Consider the following 23,088-nt stretch of genomic DNA (forward strand, 5'->3'; position numbering starts at 1 on the left):
ATCTCTGTACAAGGACATTCTGTCCCAAATGCCTGACCCACCAGCCCTAGCCCCTCCACATTCTTTCACCCTCTTGGCTTTCAACATTGATGCATCTCTGGGGTTTGGGTCCTCACTCTACTCTTTCAGATCAATGCTTAAATAGCCTCTTTTAGCTTTTGAGTTTGTTTTTCCCCTCGGCTACATTTTCATCTCTCTTCTCTGTCTTGAAGCATTCACGGACAGTGTCAGGTAACAATGCCCTTCCATGCTTGGCTTCACTCTCAAGATTTGACAAACGATACCCTGCCCTTTGGGACATTCTCATTCCAGTGAGATCCAGGTATGTTAAAGAAGTGGTGGTATATTTTTAAAATGATAGTATATTTTAAAAGAACTTTTCTATTCAAGGTGGTTGAAATAAAGAGATATATAAAAGTAGACATGCCGGGATCCCTGGGTGGCACAGCGGTTTGGTGCCTGCCTTTGGCCCAGGGTGCGATCCCGGAGACCCGGGATCGAATCCCACATCGGGCTCCCGGTGCATGGAGTCTGCTTCTCCCTCTGCCTGTGTCTCTGCCTCTCTCTCTCTCTCTCTCTGTGACTATCATAAATAAATAAAAATTTTAAAAAAGTAGACATGCCAAAAATATGTAAAAGGAGAATGAGAGGGTAAGTAAATGTACCTGTTCATATTTTTAGCTATTAAAAAAATTCATTCCTCAAGTATTCCAAAGGAATATGATTTGGTGGTACTAACATGTAGTTATATTTAACTGTTCTGTATTCATTTGATATGTATATTTGATTTGGTATGTATATTTGATTTATTTGATGTATATTTGATTTATTTGATTCATTTGGTATGTATATTAAACTCTCAGCTTCTTAAGGGCAGAGACTGAATTTTCATTTCTCTTATTTCCCTTGCTGAATAGACACTCAATTTTTTAAGTGACAAACTGACAGATTCATTAAACCAAGGCCTGTATGTCAGGAAGTATGAGCCGTTGATCTGTGTACAGATGTCACCACTCTTTTAGAAGACAATTCTTGGGGATTATAGACCTGATAAATCACACCATGTAAGCATTATTCCTTCTGTCTCCCCACTCAGCCCCCAAATGTTGACATTTTTATTCAGATGAAATTCCATTAAAATAAATATCAAGGAATGACTTTATCAAGAGAACAAAAATGGGACCATTAGTCAATAAAACTGGTGGTGTGTGTGTATTTGTGGCAGGGGCACAAAGCTGGGAAAAAATTGGAGTGGCAATGTCATGAAAGGGACAATATTTAGCCTGAAGGGTCAGTGGGAGCAGGAGGGGGTTGTCATTGCCAGACTACTTACCCCTTTCCTCTTGCTTTGTGACTTTTGAAGGAATGCAGGTAAAGACCTTACCAGTACTCTTTACATCTCTCTCTGTACCACTCTGTTCTCACTGTCTCCCCTCTGGATCATACTGTTACCATCTTGGATCTGGATTATTGTTTATAGTCTCCTAATTTATTATTCTGCTTCTAATTCTCCTTCTAATCCATTCAGTGTAGCCTGATCAGATTAAAGTCTCCAGAGCATTGGGCTGATTGTGCCTTGTTTAGTCGTAAATGTTCAGGCACATTGATTTCAATTACCCTTTTCTCCTTGGCTCACCATTCCATGACATCCACAATCCCCCTCTAACCGAGGTGTCCTTCTGATCTCCCAGACTCTTCCTGGATGTTCTTTCTATGAAATGAGACTCATAGTTCCCCGTCACCTCCAAGACTTCTGCCACTAAACTGTTTCATAGCTGGTAATCCTTTACTGCCAATACCTGTATCTAGATCTTTCCCATATTTCATGACCTAGTTTAAAAACTGCCTTGTCCATGAAATGTTCCATGAACATCCCTGAAGAAGTGGTATCTGCCACCTTTGTTTTTTCCACTGCATATTGTATTTTTATGTTTCTTGAGATATCTACCACGTTTTACCTTTTGTCATTCTTATTTGTGTGCCTGAACTGGGTGGTTAAGTGCTCTGAGTCAGACAACCTAGATTTTAATTCCAGGTCTGGTCACTTATGTGATCTTGGTTATTAACCTTTTTAAGTCTTGTGTTCTTCATTGGGAAATTGATAATCATAATTATTTCATAGGTTTTTTGATGAGGATTAAATGAGGTAATGATGATAACTATGTAGTAATACACTTAGTGCTTGATGCATAGTAAATGTCAAAATTATGTTATTTTATTTATTACTGTTGTTTTAATTTCTTTTCTAGACTTTAAGTTCATTGAAGGTGAAATCTGTCTGTATAGCAGAGACCAGCAAACTTTTCCTGTAAAAGGCCAGACAGTCAATATTTTAGACTTTGCAGGCAACATATATCCCCATCGCATTTTGTGAAATAGTAGAAAAAGCATATATTGGTCTCTGCTCCTGATTCCTGGCACAGAACAACTGAAACCCTTGTAGTTTCCTAAGTGATAAGAGCACTAGGAACATCTTTTGTTCTAATATTTGGTCTTTGATATCAGTCTCTGACACAGGGCTCCTGAAACTCTTGTAATTTTCTGTGTGACTTGAGTATGTTTTGTTTTAATGAGGTGACTCAGGGTGGTCTCCTGGATACGGACCGGTCACCAAAAGGACCAAGCTATGATTAGAAGCTTGGAGTTTTCAACTCAATCCCCTTTTCTCCGGAGAGGGGAGAGGAGCTGAAAATGAAATCAGTACTTGATCGTGCCTATGACAGGAAACCTCCATAAAATCCTAATAGCATGGGGTTTGGATTGCTTTCAGATTGGTGAACATATCCACATACCCCAACCACACAGAAACAGAAACTCGTATGCTGGGGATCCTCCCAGACCTTGCCCTATGTATCTCTTCATCTGGCTTTTCATCTGTATCCTTTTGTCATATCCTTTAATAATCTGATAAATGTATTTCCCTGAGTCCTATGAACTGCTCTAACAAAATAATTGAACCCAGGGAGGGGGTTGTGGTTTGGCTCCAATTTGTAGTCAAGTTGGACACAGGTTGTGGGTAACCTGAAGACCTATTACTTGCAATTGGCATCTCAAGTGGTGGGCAGTCTCATGGGCTGTTAACCTGTGGGATATGAGGCTATCTCCAAGTAAACGGTGTCAGACTTGAATGACATCATAGGACACCCAGCTGGTGCCAGAGGCTTAATTGGTGGGGAACTCTCCCTACCTCTGTATCTGTTGTGAATGTGGTTGTGGTGTAAGACTAAAGGAGACTTACTGGAGGAAGAAAATGACTTTTTCCCATTACACATATATTTTTTTTTCCAAGTAGGGTACACGCCCAGCATGGCGCCAACATGTGGCTTGAACTCACAACCCTAGGATCAAGACCTGAGCTGAGAACAGGAGTTACATGCTTAACCCACTGAGTCATCCAGACGCTCCTCTTTTTACTTTTTAAAAAATCTTTGAGGGGCATCTGGGTGGCTCAGTCAGTTAAGCCTCCTTCTCTTGGTTTTAGCTTAGGTCATGATCTCAGGGCAGTGGGATTGAGCCCCCCCCACCCATTTCAGGCTCCACACTCTGTGGGTCATCTGCTTCTCACTTTCCCTTTCCCTCTGCTCCGCCCCCACCCCCATTTGAGCTCTCTCTCTCTCACTAAAATAAATAAATAAATCTTTAAAAAATACCTTTGAAAATGCAAAATTCATCCCTTGCTCACAGGCCATACAAAAACATAATTTGCTAAGCCCTGCTAAAGAGTCCACAGCACCCATGTCAGTGGTTTGTACATATAAAAATTAACTGAAGAATGTTGTTTTCATTGACTGAGCAATGACATGATTGAGCTCCATAGGAGTGCCTCTGTTCTTTTTTATCTCTTGCACATGACTCCATTTTGCTCCTTCTACTCTGCACCATTTGAAATCCTGACTGTTTTCATGTGTTGGATCCTCGGAACAAGTTAGATGAAGCCACCAAAGTGTGGAGGCAGGGGTGAGTGAGTGTCCTTCTAGACCTCTGTGCCTCTCTGGGTCTCCAATCTAGCAGGGGAGCTGTACACATGAAGTTAAATTATTCTGGAGAGAAAAGTGGTAAGAGTATTAGAACAATGTTAAAGACTGTATTATTACATTTAAATGGCGGCTATTTTATTTTATTTTTATTTTTTTAAATGGCAGCTATTTATGTTTCTCCATGAATGTGTAAAATCCTCTCTCACATGCTGGTTTTAATTGAATGTCTGACAAAACCAACCTTACTGTGACAAAAGAAAATGAGAATGTTGGTATTAGCATAGTTTTTTTTTTCCCCCTTGTTAACTGCATTTACATGTCAATACCTGGGATAACATACATTATTTACTTGGGCCTTGGTTTAATCACAACAGCATTCTTTCCATAGATAGCCAGGAATGCAAGTGAGAATGAGTGGCTTAACTGAGAATTAACTGGCAATTTGGGCATTGGCTGTTTTCCTTATAAAGTCTATTTTAGAAAATAATTAATATAATATTAAATTTGAAGCACAGACTGTATGTGTATCTTTACACATTTGAACTACTTCTCTCTTAAAATACTCAATAGTTGTGAGGCTAGTTATCACTCTTTGTATTAGGTGAACTCTATAAATTTACATATTTGCTCACTAGAGCAATATTAGGAAATATAACCATCAGTAATATCCATACAGGTTGCATTCCTTAGCCAATTTCATACGTTAAAAGGTAATGAAATAGGGATCCCTGGGTGGCGCAGCGGTTTAGCGCCTGCCTTTGGCCCAGGGCGCGATCCTGGAGACTCGGGATCGAATCCCACATCGGGTTCCTGGTGCATGGAGCCTGCTTCTCCCTCTGCCTATGTCTCCGCCTCTCTCTCTCTCTCAATGTGTGACTATCATAAATAAATAAAAAATTAAAAATAAATAAATAAATAAAATAAAAGGTAATGAAATAATTCTTCTCTGAGTACAAAAATGTCCACTAGGGGCTGCTGCTGTACACTGAATTAGCTAAAAGAGCCTAAAGAAATACAAAATATCAAATAATTCTACCCAGGAAATCCTTACCGTAATTGTTGATGCAATCACGAAACGCAAATAAGAAAATAAGTAGTGCATAACTTATTTCAGTATAACTTTGAAGACACTGTTATTTGCAGCTTGTTATTTCATATATGGAAAGAAAAATGTCTTAGGAGAAAAGCTAAAAAAAAAAGTCAATACTGATTTTCATTTTTTAGTAAAACAACAAAAGAAATATATAAAAATAGAAATTTTAAAGAACACCCAAAAATCAGAGATAAAGTATATACATAGACTTTAGACAGTGCTATGCTTTTAATAATATTGAAACACTTGGTTACTATAACAATTATTAATCTAGAAATTTAATAAAATTCTGAAGCAATCAAGCTGAATCTTGAAAGAGAAAATCTTAACTTTGATTCTGGTTCAAATTCAATACTTTTTCATTTACTTCCAGGCTTATCGACAAATGACAGTTGCCAAAATATCAAGCATATGCTGTAAATTTTATGAACCATGCTTTCATTTCCCTTTTAGGATTAAGATGCTAAAAGTTCTATGGTGATGATGTTTATGGGAAGACTGAAGACTAGTTCAAGAAGGCTAGGAGGCGATCAGAGCTTGTCTTCTATTATAATCACTGAAGTTGTTTCGGAGAAGTAAAGTTGAAACAACATGGAATATTTCCCTTTCTTTTTTTTTAAAGGATTTTATTTATTTATTCATGAGAGACACAGAGACAGAGAGAGGCAGAGACTCAGGCAGAGAGAGAGAAGCAGGCTCCATGCGGGGAGCCTGACATGGGACTCGATCCCTGGTCTCTGGGATCACGCCCTGGGCTGAAGGTGGCGCTAAACTGCTGAGCCACCCGGGCTGCCGGAATAGTTCTCTTTTAACATTAGTTTCCATTTTATGCCAGCTCTGAGGAAAGAGAATTACCCAACCTGCAGGGTGTGTGCCTCTTCCTTCCTGAGCAGCCAGGCCGCAGAGAGAGTATTCCTGCTGCTCTGATACTCCTCTCTTATGGAACAAATTTGCAAAGTCTGTGGCAGTGATTCATCGTTAAAGAAAGACACACCTTCTAGAAGCAAAGATGAAGAAAGAAGGATATTATATATTTAGTCTTTGCTATTTTTACCCTTCTTGGTTTCAGTTAAATTGTGACTTATAATCGTTTGGTTATAGTGACCCATTAATTCACCACACAGAAGTTCCACTTCAGTCAATGACTTCTTTTTTCAGACTTAAAAGAAAGTGAATCTATATGTTCTGATGTTTTCCCTGTAGTATGGTCTGTAATGTTACTAACTCAAAGTCTATCCAGTCGGCCTAGACTAATCTTGAACAAAAATTCAGAGTTTCACATGAATAGATAAATAGTGGTTAGTGCTTTCACTAAAAATAAACAAACATAAAGACCAAATTAGTTTTTGTCCTGGTCTTTGTTTATAACATGCACTAAAAATTACTGTTGTACTCAGGAAGTATTTTTAAGACTGAAGCTGACCTTATCGGTACTGTAATTCTTCCTTATGGTAAGGACCATAAGGCAAGGATCTTGTTGTGTCTTATAAAAATATCATTTTATATTTAATCATACATAATTTCTTATTTCTTTAACATCTGTCTCTTCCATTGGACTCTAAGAACCTCCAGAAGTATTTTGTTTAAACAGTGTCTATATAAATAGGTGCTTAAAATTTTGTAGGATGAAAAAAAATTTTTTTTGTAGCATGAACTTACAAATGAATAAACAAAGATAAACACTACTGCATTAAACAAATGAAATATTAGCCAAGGAGGGCTCAGTTCCAGACCCCTGCAATAAAGCAAATATCTCAATAAAGCAAGTCAAATGACTTTTTTGGTTTCCCCGGTGTATTAAAAAGTTATTTTTATACTACACGATAGCCTATTAAGTGTGCAATAGCTTTATGTTTAAAAAACCAATGTTCATACCTTAATTTAAAAATATTTTCCTTCCAAAAAAATGGTAACCAACACCTTAGCTTTCAGCAAGTTGTAATCTTTTTGCTGGTGGAGGGTCTTGCCTTGATGTTGATGGCTGCTGGCTGAGCAGGTGGCTGCTAAGGATTGGAGTGGCTGTGGCAGTTTCTTATAAGACAATGGTGAAGTTTGCCACCTTGATGGACTTCTTTCACAGATTATTTCTCTGTCCATGCAATGCTATTTAACAGCATTGTGCACACAGTAGAACTTCTTTCAAAATTGGACTCAATCTTCTCAATTCTGCTGCTGCTTTATCAACTAAGTTTATAGAATATTCTAAATCCTTTGTTGTGATTTCAACAATCTTCACAGCATCTTTACCAAGAATAGATTCCATCTCAAGGAACAACTTGCTTTGTTCATGCATAAGAAGCAGCTCCTATTCTGTTCAAGTTTCATGCTGGGCTTGTAGTAATTCAGTTCCCAATTCAGGCTCTACCTCTAATTCTAGTTCTCTTGCCGTTCCCACCACATCTGCAGTGACTTTCTCCACTGAGGTCCTGAACCCCTCAAAGACATTCATGAGGGCTTGTCAACTTCTTCCAAAGTCCTGTAAGTGTTGATTTTTTTACCTCTTCCCATGAATCATAGATGTTCTTAAAGGCATTTAGATTTTAAATTAAAAAAATTTTTTTTAATTGGCTCCATGCCCAATGTGAGACTTAAATTCACAACTCGGAGATTGAGAATCACATGTTCTACTGACTGACCCAGTCAGGTACCCCCTTAATGGCATCTAGAATGGTGAATCCTTTCCAGAAAGTTTTCAATTTACTTTGTCTAGATCCATCAGAGGAATCACTTATCTATGGCAGCTATAGCCTTATGAGATGTATTTCTTAAAGTTAAGAGTCAAAATTACTCCTTGAAGAATGGATGTTGTGCTAGCAGTCATGAAAACAACATTAACCTCATTGTCCATACACATCAGAGATCTTGAGTGACCAGGTGCATCATCGATGAGCAGTCATATTTTGAAAGGTATTTTTTTTTTGTCTGGATGGTAGGCCTCAAAAGTGGACTTAAAATATTTAGTGAACCATGTTGTAAACAGATGTGCTGTCTTCCAGGCTTTGTTGTTCCATTTACAGAGCATAGGCAGAGTAGATTCAGTATAGTTCTTAAGGGCCCTAGGATTATCAGGATGGTAGATGAGTATTGGCTTCAACTTAAAGTCACCAGCTGCATTAGCCCCTAATAAGAGAGTCAACCTGTCCTTTGAAGCTTTAAAGCTAGCCATTGACTTCTCCTCTCTGGCTCTGAAAATTCAAGATTGCATTTTTTTCCAATGTAAAGGAATTTCATCTACATTGAAAATCTGTTGTTTAGTGTTGCCACCCTCATTAACTACCTTAGCTTGATCTTCTGGATAATTCGCTGCCACTTCTACATCAGCACTTGTTGCTTCACCTTGCACTTGTATGTTATGAATATGGCTTATTTTATTCAAACTCATGAGCCAACCCTTGCTAGTTTCCAACTTCTCTTCTGCAGCTTCCTCACTACTTTCAGCATTCATAGAATTGAAGAGAGTTAGGGCCTTGCTCTGGATCAGGCTTTGGCTTAAGAAAATGTTGTAGCTGGTTTGATTTTCTATCTAGACCACAGCAATTTTCATTTTCTTATCATTCAGTGTTCACTGGAATAACACTTTTAATTTTCTTCAAGAACTTCTCCTTTGCATTCACAAGTTGGCTAGCTGTTTGGCACAAGAGGCTTTTAGGCTCTTTCAGCTTTCCAACATGTCTTCCTCACTAAGCTTAATTGTTTCTAGTTTTTGAATTAACGTGAGAGAGGTGTCATGATCTCATGGTTGTGGGATCAAGCCCCATGTTGGGATTCATGCTGAGCGTGGAGTCTGCTTGAGATTCTCTCTCCCTCTGCTCCGTCCCTCCCCCTGGTCACGTGCACTCTCTCTCTCAAATAAATACAATCTTTAAAATAATAAAAAAAGTAAGAAACATGTGACTCTTCCTTTCATTTGAACAGTTATAGGCATTGTAGGGTTATTACTTGGCCTGATTTCAAGATTGTTGTTCTCTGAGAATAAGGAAACCTGTGGAGAGGGAGATTGACAGGGAATGCAGCTCTGTGGAGTAGTTGGAACAAATACAACATTTACCAAGTTCGCTGTCTTATATGGGTGTGATTTGTGATGCCCCCAAATAATTACAATAGTAAAATCAAAGATCACTGATCATAAATCATCATAACAAATGTAATAATACTGAAAAAGTTTGAACTATTTTGAGAATCAACAAAGTGTGACACAGAGCCCCAAGTGAGCGAATATTATTGGAAAAATGGCACGAATAGACTTGCTTGATGTAAGGTTGCCACAAACCTTCATTTTGTAAAAGATTCAATTATTTGCTAAGTGCAGTAAAGTAGAGCACAATAAAATGAGGCATGCCTATACAGCTTTTGGCACCTTGTTTCTTGACTCTGCTCTTTCATAATGATTAGCCTGACACTTGGGTAATAGCTGCATAATACTTTCTTGTTTCATCCCTGGCCTCCAGTAGTGCCGGATATGCCAAATCCATGAAAACACCAAGTGATTTAACTAATACCAGTGTTTATTGCACACTTTCTTGTGCTTGGTTCTGCGCTATATTGTATTCACACCATGTTTATTGCTATGTACCTATGTTAATGGTGATTTTTCTACCTTGAGTGGTTCTCCCTTCCTTCTTCATTTGTGTAACCACTACTTATTCCTTAAGATTTATCTCAGGCATCCCTGACCCCAAAAAGCCTTTTTTGAGCTATAATGTAGCTGAGGTCCAAGAAGATCATATATATACCTCTATTGTAGGACTTAGTATATTTTATTTTAGTACATTAAATATTATCTGTATATCCACATCCCCCCCTCTAGACTATGGAACTCCTCAGAGTACAGTAATTGGAAGCAATCTGAAGAGAACTAGCACCTACTTGTATTATCAAATTTGTAAACTTACCTGTATCTGCACCCAAACACTCTGTCCTACTTGCTGGTACAATGAATGGGTTGCCACTGATGCATCTAAGGCCATGATCTACTTGGGCATTTCCATTGCACTTGATTTATAGTTTATCTAGGTAGAGAATTCTAGTTTGGAAATAAATTTCTTTTAGAATTTTGAAAGCATTGCTTCATTGTCTTTTTTGTTTCCAGTGTTGCTAAGAAATCCAAACAATTTCTATAATTCCTTTAAATACCTACAAAGAGGAAGTAATATAATAATTCCCCCCATACCTATCACACAGCTCTCACAATGATCAATTCCTAGCCAATAATGTTGCATCTATAGCTCACTCCCCACATTCTACTCAACTTTCAATTATTTTATTTTATTTTATTTTATTTTATTTATTTTTTAAAAAGATTTCATTTATTTATTCATGAAACACACACACACACACAGAAAGAGAGAGAGAGAGAGAGAGGCAGAGACATAGGCAGGGGGAGAAGCAGGCTCCCTGCAAAGGACCCAATGTGGGACTCGATCCCTGACCCCAGGATCATGCCCTGAGCCAAAGGCAGATGCTCAACTGTTGAGCCACCAAGGCATCCCAACTTTCAATTATTTTAAATCAAAATCCAGACATCGTACTGTTTCACTTGTGAGTATCCAGTAATTATCTCTAAAAGAGGTAAAGGATCATATTTCTGATCCTTGATATGTAATTTGTTTTATTCTCACTGAAAGTTTTTAGGACATTGCTTTTCTTCCCAGAGTTCTGAAATTTTACAATTGTGTGCCTGTTTCTGTGGCTTCTTTCTTTCTGTTAAAGATGTTAAAGATTTTACTTATTTATTCATTAGACACACAGAGAGAGGCAGAGACACAGGAGAGGAAGAAGCAGGCTCCTTGCAGGGAGCCTGACATAGGACTCTATCCCTGGACCAGGACCATCTCCTGAGCTGAAGGCAGACGTTCAACCTCTGACCCACCCAGACATCTCTGTGGGCCATTTTTATCAGTAATTTCATGTTCTTCAGATCGAAGAAATGTTCTTAGGTTGGTTCATTGATGATTTCTTTCCCTCATAACTCAGATGCTAGCCCCCCTGGAATGGTGCTATAACTTTCTTTTTTATTTCTGTTTTATATTTCTTTGACTTTTTGTTCTACTTTCTGAGAGATCTGCTTTCTACCCATCTATCAACATTTTCATTTGTGCTCTCTCTTCTGTGTTCTCTGTGTTTCTATTTTTTTTTGCATCTTATTTTTGTTTCATGGGTACAATATATTCTCTCCCCTTTTTCTCTTAAGTAAGTTAATATTGTGTTTTTCTAAGTGTTTCTTTCCTCTATGTTTGCCTTCTTCTCAACCCTCTGCCCTCCACTGTTTGCCTATTTTGATTTTTATTTTCTGTGATAAAGACTTTCTTCATTAGGTTTCTAATCCCTTGGCTCTCTGCTCATGATCAGGAAAGCATGAGCCTAAAAGACTGATTCACACACTAAGCCAGTGGAAAGAACTTTTCAACTTTGAATTTCATTGACTCAGAAATTGGGTGGGCCATTTACGGGGGGCATCTTTCGGGTCAGCGTCTTAAGGTCTTGCTCTTAGAAGGTCAGATGCTGTGGAAAGAGTTTTTCTGTTCTGGCTGTCAGCATGTTGGGAGTCATGTTGGGGAAGAAGGCGAGGGGTGTCTGCATTCCGCAATTCACTAGACATACAGTCTCATGGCATCCCTTCTCTGTTTTCTAGGTTGGAGTAAGAGACCTGGGATCTTACCGTTTCTCAAACAGCTTTTACTCACACCTCCTGTATCGTTCCAATTTTAGTAAATGTGCTGCCAAAGTGAGCACTACCCACATAGGAACTCTCATATTCTGTTTCAGATTTTTCTGGTGTTGCCAATTTCTCATCCTCCTGAGACTTAGGTGCAAATTCTATTGATTTTGAACCTTTTTTTCCTGCCAGCTTGGGATTTGGGTTCCTTGGGGATGCTAACGCAGTTTTCACACATCACCTATTTTCCAACTTCTAAAATTTTGTTGCTGTTTCCTCTACTATTTTCCCCACACTTGTAGGTTTAGCTATTAAACAAAACTGATTTACTATAATTTTGTGGAGTTTGGGAGGGAAAAAAGTAGATGTATGTATTCACATCATCTTAACCCGCAAGAGTCCCCTACGTCTTTTTTTTTTTTTTTTTAACCTTAAAAGCCTACAACCACTGTTTTGTGTAAAAGTGAACCACTGTTCCTGTGGTGGGCTTGTCAGTAGGATTTCTGGCAGCCAGAGTGTGCACCAGAGGCTCTGAGGTTCTTGGATTTGCAGTGACAGGGCTCAGCTACCTGTAAGGTCTGGTCAAACTAGATAAGGATGTCTAGGTCATACTAGATAAGGGGGGATTGTGGAATACTACTCAGCAATGAAAGAATAAATATTGGTATACACAACATGAATGAATCTCACAATAATTACACAGAGCTGAAGAAACCAGACCAAAATATAAGAATATATACTGTGAGTATATACTGTATGTTTCTGTTTATGTAAAATGAGGGAAAATGCAAACCAATCAATAATGACACAACACAAAACTACTGTTGTTCAGGAGATGAGGTAGAAGGCTAGGAGGAGCAAGAGAAAAGGGTTGCAATGGGGCACAAGAAAGATTTTTTTGGGTGAGGAATATGCCCTTCTTCCTCTTCCTCTTCCTCTTCCTCCTCCTCCTTTTCTTCTTCTTTCTTCTTCTTCTTCTTCTTCTTCTTCTTCTTCTTCTTCTTCTTCTTCTTCTTCTTCTCCTCCTCCTCCTTCTTTTTTTAGTAGGCTTCACACCAGCATGGAGCCCAGTGAAGGGCTTGAACTCAAAACCTGGTATCAAGACCTGAGCTGAGATCAAGTGTTGGATGCTCAACTGACTGAACCACCCAGGTGTCCCAGGAATATGTTCCTTATCTGGATTGTGGTGACAATTTCATGAATGTATACATAGGTAAAAAATTTATCGTACTGTATACTTTAAATATATACTGTTTATTGCAGGTCAATTGTTCTTCAATTAAAGGTATTAAAAGCTTTTCAAGTTGCACACTTTGACTATAAGAAGTATATTGTATGTCAATTGTATATCAGTAAAGCTGTTAAAAGAGTCAGAAGACAAATGAAAACTGAAAAAGTACTTTTTTATTTTATTTTTTTTAAGATTTTATTTATTTATTCATTTATTATTCATGAGACACACACAGAGAGAGAGAGAGAGAGAGAGAGAGAGAGAGAGAGGCAGAGACACAGGCAGAGGGAGAAGCAGACTCCTCACAGGGAGTCCAATATGGGACTCGATCCCGGGACTCCAGGATCACACCTTGAGCTGAAGGCAGATGCTCCACTGCTGAGCCACCCAGGCATCCCTGTATCTATTTATCTAATGGCTGTGTCCTATATCCTTCTACTTCTTGGAATTTTGTTCTACAGACATACTTGCATAAGTGATCTTTTTTCAATGTTACTCATATTGTGATAGTTAAAGATTGGCTACAATCTAAACGCCTGTCCATAGCAGACAGGTTAAATAATTATTGTTTAGCCATTAAATGGAGTATTGTGCATTGGTAAAAAAGAACAAGAATGCTCTTTATGAGTAGGAATGAAATAATCTCAACTAAAGTGAAAAAAGTAAGGTATAGAATAGTGTGTATAGCATGCTACCATATAGATTAAAAATAAATCTGCAGGGACACCTGGGTGGCTCAGTCAGTTAAGGGTTTGTCTTCAGCTCAGGTCATAATCTCGGGGTCCTGGGATCTGGCCCTGGGTTGGGCTCCCTGCTCAGTGGGGAGTCTGCTTCTGCCTCTCCCCCCATCATGCACTCTCTCTCTCAAATAAATAAAATAAAATAAATAAGTCTACAAACGCATATGTACTATATAATAAACATAAGACTGTGAGGAAGGGCACACAAGCAACTTGTTAATAATAGTTGCCTCTGGGGAGTGGTTTGAGGAAAGGTTTTGAGTAAGTGTTTTTCTTACCTTTTTATTATTTTTAAAAACAAGACTCAAATCTTGAATCATTAGAATATATTGGCTATGTTTAAAAAAAAAACCCTTCGTTACTGATACTAACGAACCCCTTGGGGCTGTGGAAGGTTTAGCTCATATATGAACGTGTTTTGTTTTATAGTTCTCCCTCATCTTTCCCTCTCCCAACCCTCATTCTTTCCACCAGCATTTAAAAAATAAGTTCATTTTTAATCCAACATTCCAGGATGTTTTGCAGCAAAAAAGATATTTTGTATTTTCAGGTTATGGAGTTCATAATATTTCTAGATTGAAGTCCTCATTATATCTTTTTTTTTTTTAATTTTTTTTTTTTATTTATTTATGGTAGTCACAGAGAGAGAGAGAGGCAGAGTGTGTGAGGCAGAGGGAGAAGCAGGCTCCATGCACCAGGAGCCCGACGTGGGATTCGATCCCGGGTCTCCAGGATCGCGCCCTGGGCCAAAGGCAGGCGCTAAACCGCTGCGCCACCCAGGGATCCCAAGTCCTCATTATATCTTAACATATTTTTGGAGGTGGAAGCTGGGTGAAAAAAATCTAAACTTTTTTTTTTTTTAAACAAAAGGTCTCACATATTTATTACTGAACCAACCTACTGGTGCAGAAGCAAAGTAACAGAGAAAAATCATTTCTGTGATAAAACGTGTCTATCTTTCAAGTATAGTGATGCCTACAGAGTGATAGGATATAAACACACGACCTTGTGTGACATCTAGACTCGCTTTGGCTCTTCTCCAATGCTTCCTTTTGGAGTTGTACCTGATTTTACTACCTGTTTTCATCTGAGTCCCACTGGGAAATGGGACAATTCTGCTTTTTTTTCTTGGCCAGGAATCGCTTGATTCTGAAAGCCCTGTAGGAAGACATGGCAAGGAACTGTCAACTGCAGAGATCACCATGGCAGAGAAAAGGAGCCAAGTCTAAACATTTTAAAACACTTTGAAAGCATATTGCCAAATTGCTCCCTGAAAGATGATACTAATTTAAATTCTCACTTGCAGTTAATGGAAATGCCCCTTTTCTTTTCTTTTCTTTTCTTAAAGGTCTTATTTATTTTTTCATGAAAGACACACAGAGAGAGGCAGAGACATAAGCAGAGGGAGAATCGGGCTCCCTGCAGAACTTAATCCCAGGACTTCGGGATCACAACCTGAGCCAAAGGCAGATGCTTAACCATTGAGCCACCCAGGTGTCCCTGAAGTGCCCGTTTTCTTGAACTTTCATTGATACTTGTGGTATCATTTTTTAAAATTCCAGTTTGATGGGCAAACTTTTATCTCATTATTTTAACTTGCATGTTCTAAACTGTAATGAATTTAAACACATTTTCCAAGTTATATTAGTCATTGGAGTTCTTTTTCATCTGTTTAAAAAAATTCCATGAGCAATACATTGATTTCCCTTCCCTGATATATAATACAAACTATATTGAAATATGCAACTAAGATGATATTTGGCATTACATTAGAAATCTTTTTTTTTATTTTTTTTTTAATTTTTATTTATTTATGATAGTCACAGAGAGAGAGAGAGAGAGGCGCAGAGACACAGGCAGAGGGAGAAGCAGGCTCCATGCACCGGGAGCCCGATGTGGGATTCGATCCCGGGTCTCCAGGATCGCGCCCTGGGCCAAAGGCAGGCGCCAAACCGCTACGCCACCCAGGGACCCCTACATTAGAAATCTAACTGTATTTTTCTTAAGTTAAGATTTTTAAAGCAAGCATTTATTAAAAATTGACTTTCTCTATTGATTGCACATCCCTTCACTAAATCTAAATCCTTATGTATTCTTGAATGTATCACAGAATTTAGTATCTGTTTCATTGATCTATGTGTCTAGTATCATGCCAGAACTACACTATCTAGTTATTTTGCTTAAAATAATTAATTCCATTCTTTATTCTTTTGTTATATAATTTTAGAATTGGAATTTTAAATGGAATGACACTAAATTTATACATGATATTTAAATTTGAAATTTTACGACATTAGTTCTTATCAAGGTATTTTACTCCATTTATTTAAGGCCACTTTTATATTCCCCAATAAAATTTTGTACTCTTTTTCTTTTTATGTTGGCACTGCATACTTCTTGTTGTTTGCTCCAAGGTATTGGAATTTATAACCCCTTCTCCAGTGATTGGGTTACTTTATTGTGTCCTTTCGACTTTGTCTCATATTCTATCACTCAGCATCTCTGCAGCTCCCGGTAGTACCCCTGCTGTCAGGGCAGTTGACAGGAGCTTTGAATGCTAGGGGTCTGATGGATATTATTTATTCTTCTTATACTTGAATTGCCCACCCCTTAGTCTTCTCTTATGGCCTGTAGAGAGTTTATAGTGACCCACTGCTGGATCAAGAACCAGATCTGTAGTAGTGCTCCTTCATTTACATAAATAGCTAATTGGTTGGCTGCCAGCTTTTTTAGTGCTACCCCACAGAGAGTGCACCACTTGTGCTTCTGATCCCTGCTTGGATATCTGATTCCAGGCACTTCCTTCCTAACAGGGCTTATCCCCATCCCGGGCCCCCTGAACAACCCTACAAAATGTCAATTGCTTGTTCCATTTGAACCCAGAGAATTGCTCCAGCATTTATTAAATATCTATGTAGGATTATGGAATATGTAAAAGAGCCTAGTCCTGAATCAGAAAATTTTAGAAAGGAAGAGAGAAAACAAAAATAATAGCCCTTAAAAAAATTTCTTTTCTTATTTATTTATGATAGTCACAGAGAGAGAGAGAGAGGCAGAGACATAGGCAGAGGGAGAAGCAGGCTCCATGCACTGGGAGCCCGACATGGGATTCGATCCCAGGTTTCCAGAATCGCACCCTGGGCCAAAGGCAGCTGCTAAACCGCTGCGCCACCCAGGGATCCCATAATAGCCCTTTTTAATTGAAGCTCTCTATGCCATGCATTTTCTAAGTGTTCTTTTTTTTTTTTTTTTAAGGTAAAATAAAATCTTCTATTTAGAAAAATTTCTTTTCCATTTTTTTCATTGTGGTAAAATACACTTAACAAAATATACCATCTTAGACATTTTTAAGTGTACAGTTCCGCAGTGTTTAGTATATGCTCATTGTTGTGCAATCGATCTCCAGAATTTTTCATCTTGTAAAACTACAACTATACGTATTAAACAAAAACTCTCTTTGGCAGCCACCATTTTACTTTGTTTCTACAAGTTTGACTACTCTTTGACTATTCCTGATACCTCGTGTAAGTGAAAGTGACTGGTTTACTTCACTTAGCAGAATGTCCTCAAGGTTCATTCATGTTTTAGGATGTGCCAGAATTTCTTTCCTTTTTGGGTTCTTGGGTGGTTCAATTGGTTAAGTGTCCAACTCTTGATTTCAGCTCCAGTCATGATCTCAGGGTTGTGAGACCAATCCCCTCATAGGGCTCTGTACTGGGTAGGGAGCCTGCTTAAGATTCTCTATTTCCCTGTCCTTCTGCCCCTCCTCTCTGTCCTCCTCCATGCATACAAGTGCTCTCTTGCTCTCTCTTATCTAAAAAAATAAAAAAGAAAAAGCCTGACTGATATTTCACAGTATGTATATACACTTTGTTATCCATTCCTCCATTGATGGACAGTTAATTACTTCTACCTTTTGACTGTTGTGAATAATGCTACTATGACAATGGGTATAAATACCACTTTGAGATTCTGCTTTCAGTTACTTTCTAAGTGCTTTACTGGATTTACCTCACTTGATCCTTAACATGGCTTTATGAGTAAGATACTATTAATGCCCCTATTTTACAGATGTGGAAACTGCGGCATATTAAAGGCTAAGTAACTAATTGTGATTCCAGAACTCCCATGTTTAACCCTGTACTATTTTATTTTCCAAAAGAGACATCTTGGTGTCCTACACCAGGGGTTGGAAAATAAAAAAGAGAAATAAAAATCATGCTGAAAAAATGAATTATAAAGTTGAGAGCTATCCAGATTAATTCAGGAAAATGTCCTGCTTTTGAGTTGCCTTTTAAGAAAATTACAATTAATCAGATAATTTGCTTTGATATGGGCAATCTAGAAAGAAAATTTCATATTTTTGAGATTAAACAAACTTTTGATTTCTTTGTATAAACACAGCCATAATAAGATAAGATAAAAATTAAGAAAGAAAGAAGATTGTGACACCTGGTTGGCTCAGCGGTTGAGCATCTGCCTTCGGCCCAGGGCGTGATCCCGAGTTCTGGGATCGAGTCCCATATCAGGCTCCCTGTGAGGAGCCTGCTTCTCCCTCTGCCTATGTCTCTGCCTCTCTCTCTCTCTCTGTGTCTCTCATGAATAAATAAATAAAATATTTTTTTTTAAAAAAGAAAGATGATGACTGATTTGTGAACATCTGATGAAAAAGAGCTTCTTGTTTGAGCTGTTAATATCTGTAAGTATTACTTTTAGGGTATGTCGCTTGTACATCCACATAATGATTTGAAATATTACTCTAGAAGGGCTGAAAACAGCCTAAACAATAGACTCTTCATAGTTAAGCATCCATAATGGGTATGGGAAAACGGGTGATGGTGGTTATCCCATGATCTGCATTCCTGTGCCATTGACTCTGTGTCTAAACACGCACATACTCTCTACATGCTTTTGTAGTATGAATTCCAGAATCTCCTAAGAGATGTGTTATGAGGAATGTTTTTTAATGAGTTGTCTTTACAGTGTGTGTGTGTGTGTGTGTGTGTATTGCATATATATCTTGATATTTTTTCTTTCTCATTTTTTTTTTCAACTTAGCTGCACATTAAAATCATCCATCTTTCTTAGGTCTCAAAATACCTCTGTGTTCTCAGGATCAGGAAATAAATATGTTTTTGTTTCCTGCCTCACAAAATAAATTATTTGAGTTGTTTTTCTAAGCTAAATTGTTTCACTTCCTTTTAGATTTTTTTTTTTTACCACCGAACATTTTTTCAGTTAATGTAAAATTTATACCTAGGAAACAGATTTTTTTTCCAAAAAATGTAAAGTCCATTCTAGAAATAGAAATCATTGGATATTTTTTCACAAGATTATCCTCAAGATAGATGGAGAATGTTTTATGAAGCCTGAAGAGTTTTGGTTGTGCAAAGATATATGCAGCAGTGGATCAAGAAAGAAAATATTTGAGGAAATTTAAGAATGGCCTCAAATTAAAAGAAAGTAAAGCAAAGATGAAGTACAGAGGTCCCAGCTGAAGTTTTCACGGTTGTTATTCTACCTTGGTCACATTTATATGGTAGGGTTTTAGGGGGAAAGTATTGCTATCATCACAGGGATGTAGATGATAATATCTTAGTAAGTTTAAAACTCAGATTTCTTTTGCTTTTCAAAAGAGACATCTAAATGTTTTGCACCAAATAAAGAACAGAAAGGAAAATCATGTTTGCATTGGCTGTCTATAAAATAAGAGGCAAGCATTAATTTTTATTATTCACCATATTCAAAGAACAACATGACATAGCTCATGTTCAATTCAAATTTGTTGAGCTATAAAGGTGATTTTAATTGCTCACTGAATCCTAGAAAAGGTTGAATGGACAAAGCAGGGCCTGGCTCTCAAGAGTGGCTGGAGCTCCTACTTCCATTGCTTCAACTCTCTCCCCTCTTTCTCTGCAAGTCTGTTTCCTGTTCTTTCACTCTAGACTAGACTCTTCCACATGGCAGGAAGCACAGCTCACTGACAACTTTTTAAATTTCCACCAATAACCACTCAACTAGACAACAGTGTTGCTGCTCTGGCCGTGCCCCTGGCTCATCTGTGAGATCACTTATGGCTAAAGAATTTCTCCCCTATCTGTCCCAAGCTTCCTATCTCAAACACCTGCCTTTTTCTGTCTGAGAACATTGGCTGGAGGAATGGGCTGGGATGACCCATTCATGCCCATGGGCTCTGAACCATTTGAGGTGGTTAAAGGTAACCACCAGAAGTGCCAGGTGGTTAGTATGCTCAGGAGTTAGCTTCAGCCAGAGACGGATGGGGCGTTGGTGCATAAATACCCCCACTCTCCTTATTCTGCAGGAAGATAATTCTACTATGGGCCTCTGAGAAGGTCCCCAGCAGGACTCAACATCTTTTGTTATTGCTTTCTTCTCTTCCTCATCTCACTTCCACATACTCTTACTATACTTCCTGTGATCATCTCCCAAACAAAGTATTTGTACCAAAATCCCACTTTCAGAATCTTTTTTTGGGAGAATCAAAACTGAGACAACCATCAGAGAATAACTTATTTAGTCCTTTACAACCAGTGCAAAACTCATGGACAAATTCTTAGATTGGTCCATCTTGACCAATCTTGAGTCAAATGCCTACCCATGGTCCAATTAGTTGTAGCCATGGAGCCAGAGACATGGTAGCTATCATATGGGTAGAATAGTGGATAAAGTCCTGAAAGTTAAGGCTGAAGGGAATGAATAAGAGAAGCAGGTTCAAGACACAGAAGGATATTATTCACAAAAGATAGGATATGTGTTGGATGATGAATTTGTTGAGTATATAAAACAATAGGTCTTTATCCATATGGTAGTATTAATAACATATTTTGTAAAATGTTCTGAACCATTTTTTGTAACTTTGTTTTAAAATAATTTTAGGGCAGCCCCGGTGGCGCAGGGGTTTGGCGCCGCCTGCAGCCCGGGGCGTGATCCTGGACACCCTGGATCGAGTCCCACGTCGGGCTCCCTGCATGAAGCCTGCTTCTCCCTCTGCCTGTGTCTCTGCTACTTCTCTCTCTCTCTCTGCATCTCTATGAATAAATAAATAAAATATTTAAAAAAATAAAATAATTTTAAACTTACAAAAAACCTGCAAGAAGCGTTCAAGGAACTCTCATATGCCTACTGCTCAGATTTAACAATGGTTTGGATTTGGCCCTATTTAAAAATATTTATTTATTTTAGAAGGAAAGAGGGGAGCAAGGGGAGGACTGTCAGGGGAGGGAGAAAGGGAAAGAGAGAGAGTCAAGCAGACTCCCTGCTGAGTGGGGAGCCCTACACAAGGCTCAATCCCAGGACCCTGAGATCATGACCTGAACCGAAATCAAGAGTTGGTTGCTTAACCGACTGAGCCACCCAGGCACCCCTTTGGTCTTATTTGTTTTTATAAAATATCTCTCTTTCTCATATATGAATAAGTCCATACTTATATATATGTCTTGATATATATATAAAAAATCTCTCTCTTTATATATATAAAATATCTCTTTATATATATAAAATATCTCTTTCTCATATATATATATGCAAGAATAAGCCCATGCTTATATATATGTCTTGATATATATACACAGATATGTATGTTTATTTGTATATGTATAGATACATACTCTATATATGTATAGATACATATATATATATATATAAATATATATATATTCAGATATCTTTTCTCTGAACCATTTGAAAGTGTGGTAGAGGTATCATACCCCTTTGCCCTTAAATACCTCAGTGTGTATTTGCTAAGCACAAGTTCTCTTACATAACTTAAGGGTAGTCATGACCTGAGTAGATATATTATTGATTTTATTATCCAATCTATAGTCCATGCTCAAATTTTATCAATTATTTCTTTTTTTTTTAGAATTTTTTAAATTTTTATTTATTTATGATAGTCACACAGAGAGAGAGAGGCAGAGACATAGGCAGAGGGAGAAGCAGGCTCCATGCACCGGGAGCCCGACGTGGGATTCTATCCTGGGTCTCCAGGATCGCGCCCTGGGCCAAAGGCAGGCACTAAACCGCTGCGCCACCCAGGGTTCCCCAATTATTTCAATATTATCCTTTAGCTAGTTTCTTCCCAATCTAGGATTCAATCTGAGAGCATATATTGCATTTAATTGTCAAGTTCCTTTATTCTCCTTTACTTTTTTCATTTGTTTTTATTGAAGTTCGATTTGCCAACATATAGTATAACACTCAGTGCTCATCTCATCAAGTACTCTCCTCAGTGCCCGTCACCCAGTTACCCCAACCTCCTGCCCACCTCCCCTTCCACAACCCTTTGTTCATTTCCCAGAGTTAGGAGTCTTTCATGGTTTGTCTCCCTATTTAATTTTTCCCACTCAGTTCTTTATTCTCCTTTAATGTGCAATAGTTTCTTTAGCCTTTTTGTGGCCTAGGTATTTTTGAAGAGTACAAGCCAAGTATTATAGAATAGCTTTCAATTATTTTTTTTAATTTTTATTTATTTATGATAGTCACACACAGAGAGAGAGAGAGAGAGAGAGAGAGAGGCAGAGACACAGGCAGAGGGAGAAGCAGGCTCCATGCACCGGGAGCCGGATGTGGGATTCGATCCCGGGTCTCCAGGATCGCGCCCTGGGCCAAAGGCAGGCGCTAAACCGCTGCACCACCCAGGGATCCCAGAATAGCTTTCAATTATGAAACCAATATATTTTATGTGTATTGGTAACCAATATGATCAATATACTCTAACTAGTGGAAAATGAAAGAGAGGCAGCAGTGAGCAGGGGCTCCAAAGACAGCCTTCACAGTAAGCTCATTAACTTTGAAGGGGTTTCATTCTACTTCATAGTATATCTGGTCTTGATAGACTAAAACATGGGATAATATATTCATTTGATGTAAGTCAGACAATGCAGTATTATTGGAATTTATTTGAATATGTGGATGCAATCAAAGTTTCAGTGATGAATTCTTCAAATCACTCTTCTTTTCTTCTTCCTCTTTTCTTTAAAAATACTGTTCAAAGGTGGTCTCTAATCAAAACTTTCATACAGTGAGACGGTTTGTTGAATATATCATAGAAATTTATAGCTTAGCGGAGCTAGGTGTTACTTAGTGAATGTAATAGAACAAGAACTGTACATTTACTGAGCTTAAGACATTTGACTATGGTAGTCAGTGGAAAGCCAAGATTAGATCTTATAAAATCCTGATTCTTTGCCTGAGAGCTCTTTTCTATTCTGCCTTAGTGATCAAAACGAAGCTACTCACTGTAGTTATCATCTAGAATACCATCTGTGATTTGGTGATCATCCAATTTTTAATGTATTTAAGTCTTCTCATTACTAAACAAAAACAAATGAAGATTTACCAAGAAAATTCTCACTTTAAGGACTACTATCTAA

At 38.1% G+C, this 23,088-nt stretch overlaps 1 long non-coding RNA gene and 1 pseudogene across 1 annotated transcript in view; one reads left to right on the top strand and one right to left on the bottom strand.

Moving 5' to 3' along the window:
- LOC111093675 overlaps positions 1-3,340 on the top strand; it is a 28,289-nt gene extending 24,949 nt beyond the window's left edge. The window contains exons 3-5 of the long non-coding RNA XR_005382519.1: positions 213-322; positions 918-1,064; positions 2,771-3,340. This is a non-coding gene — a long non-coding RNA (uncharacterized LOC111093675). The remainder of the gene's footprint in view (positions 1-212; positions 323-917; positions 1,065-2,770) is intronic.
- A 3,651-nt stretch (positions 3,341-6,991) lies between these two features.
- Positions 6,992-10,037, bottom strand: LOC119867232 (annotated as a pseudogene).
- Between the last annotated feature and the right edge of the window lie 13,051 nt (positions 10,038-23,088).

The sequence above is a fragment of the Canis lupus genome, chromosome 32 (genome assembly GCF_011100685.1).
Source record: "Canis lupus familiaris isolate Mischka breed German Shepherd chromosome 32, alternate assembly UU_Cfam_GSD_1.0, whole genome shotgun sequence".
In the NCBI taxonomy this organism is placed as follows: domain Eukaryota; kingdom Metazoa; phylum Chordata; class Mammalia; order Carnivora; family Canidae; genus Canis; species Canis lupus.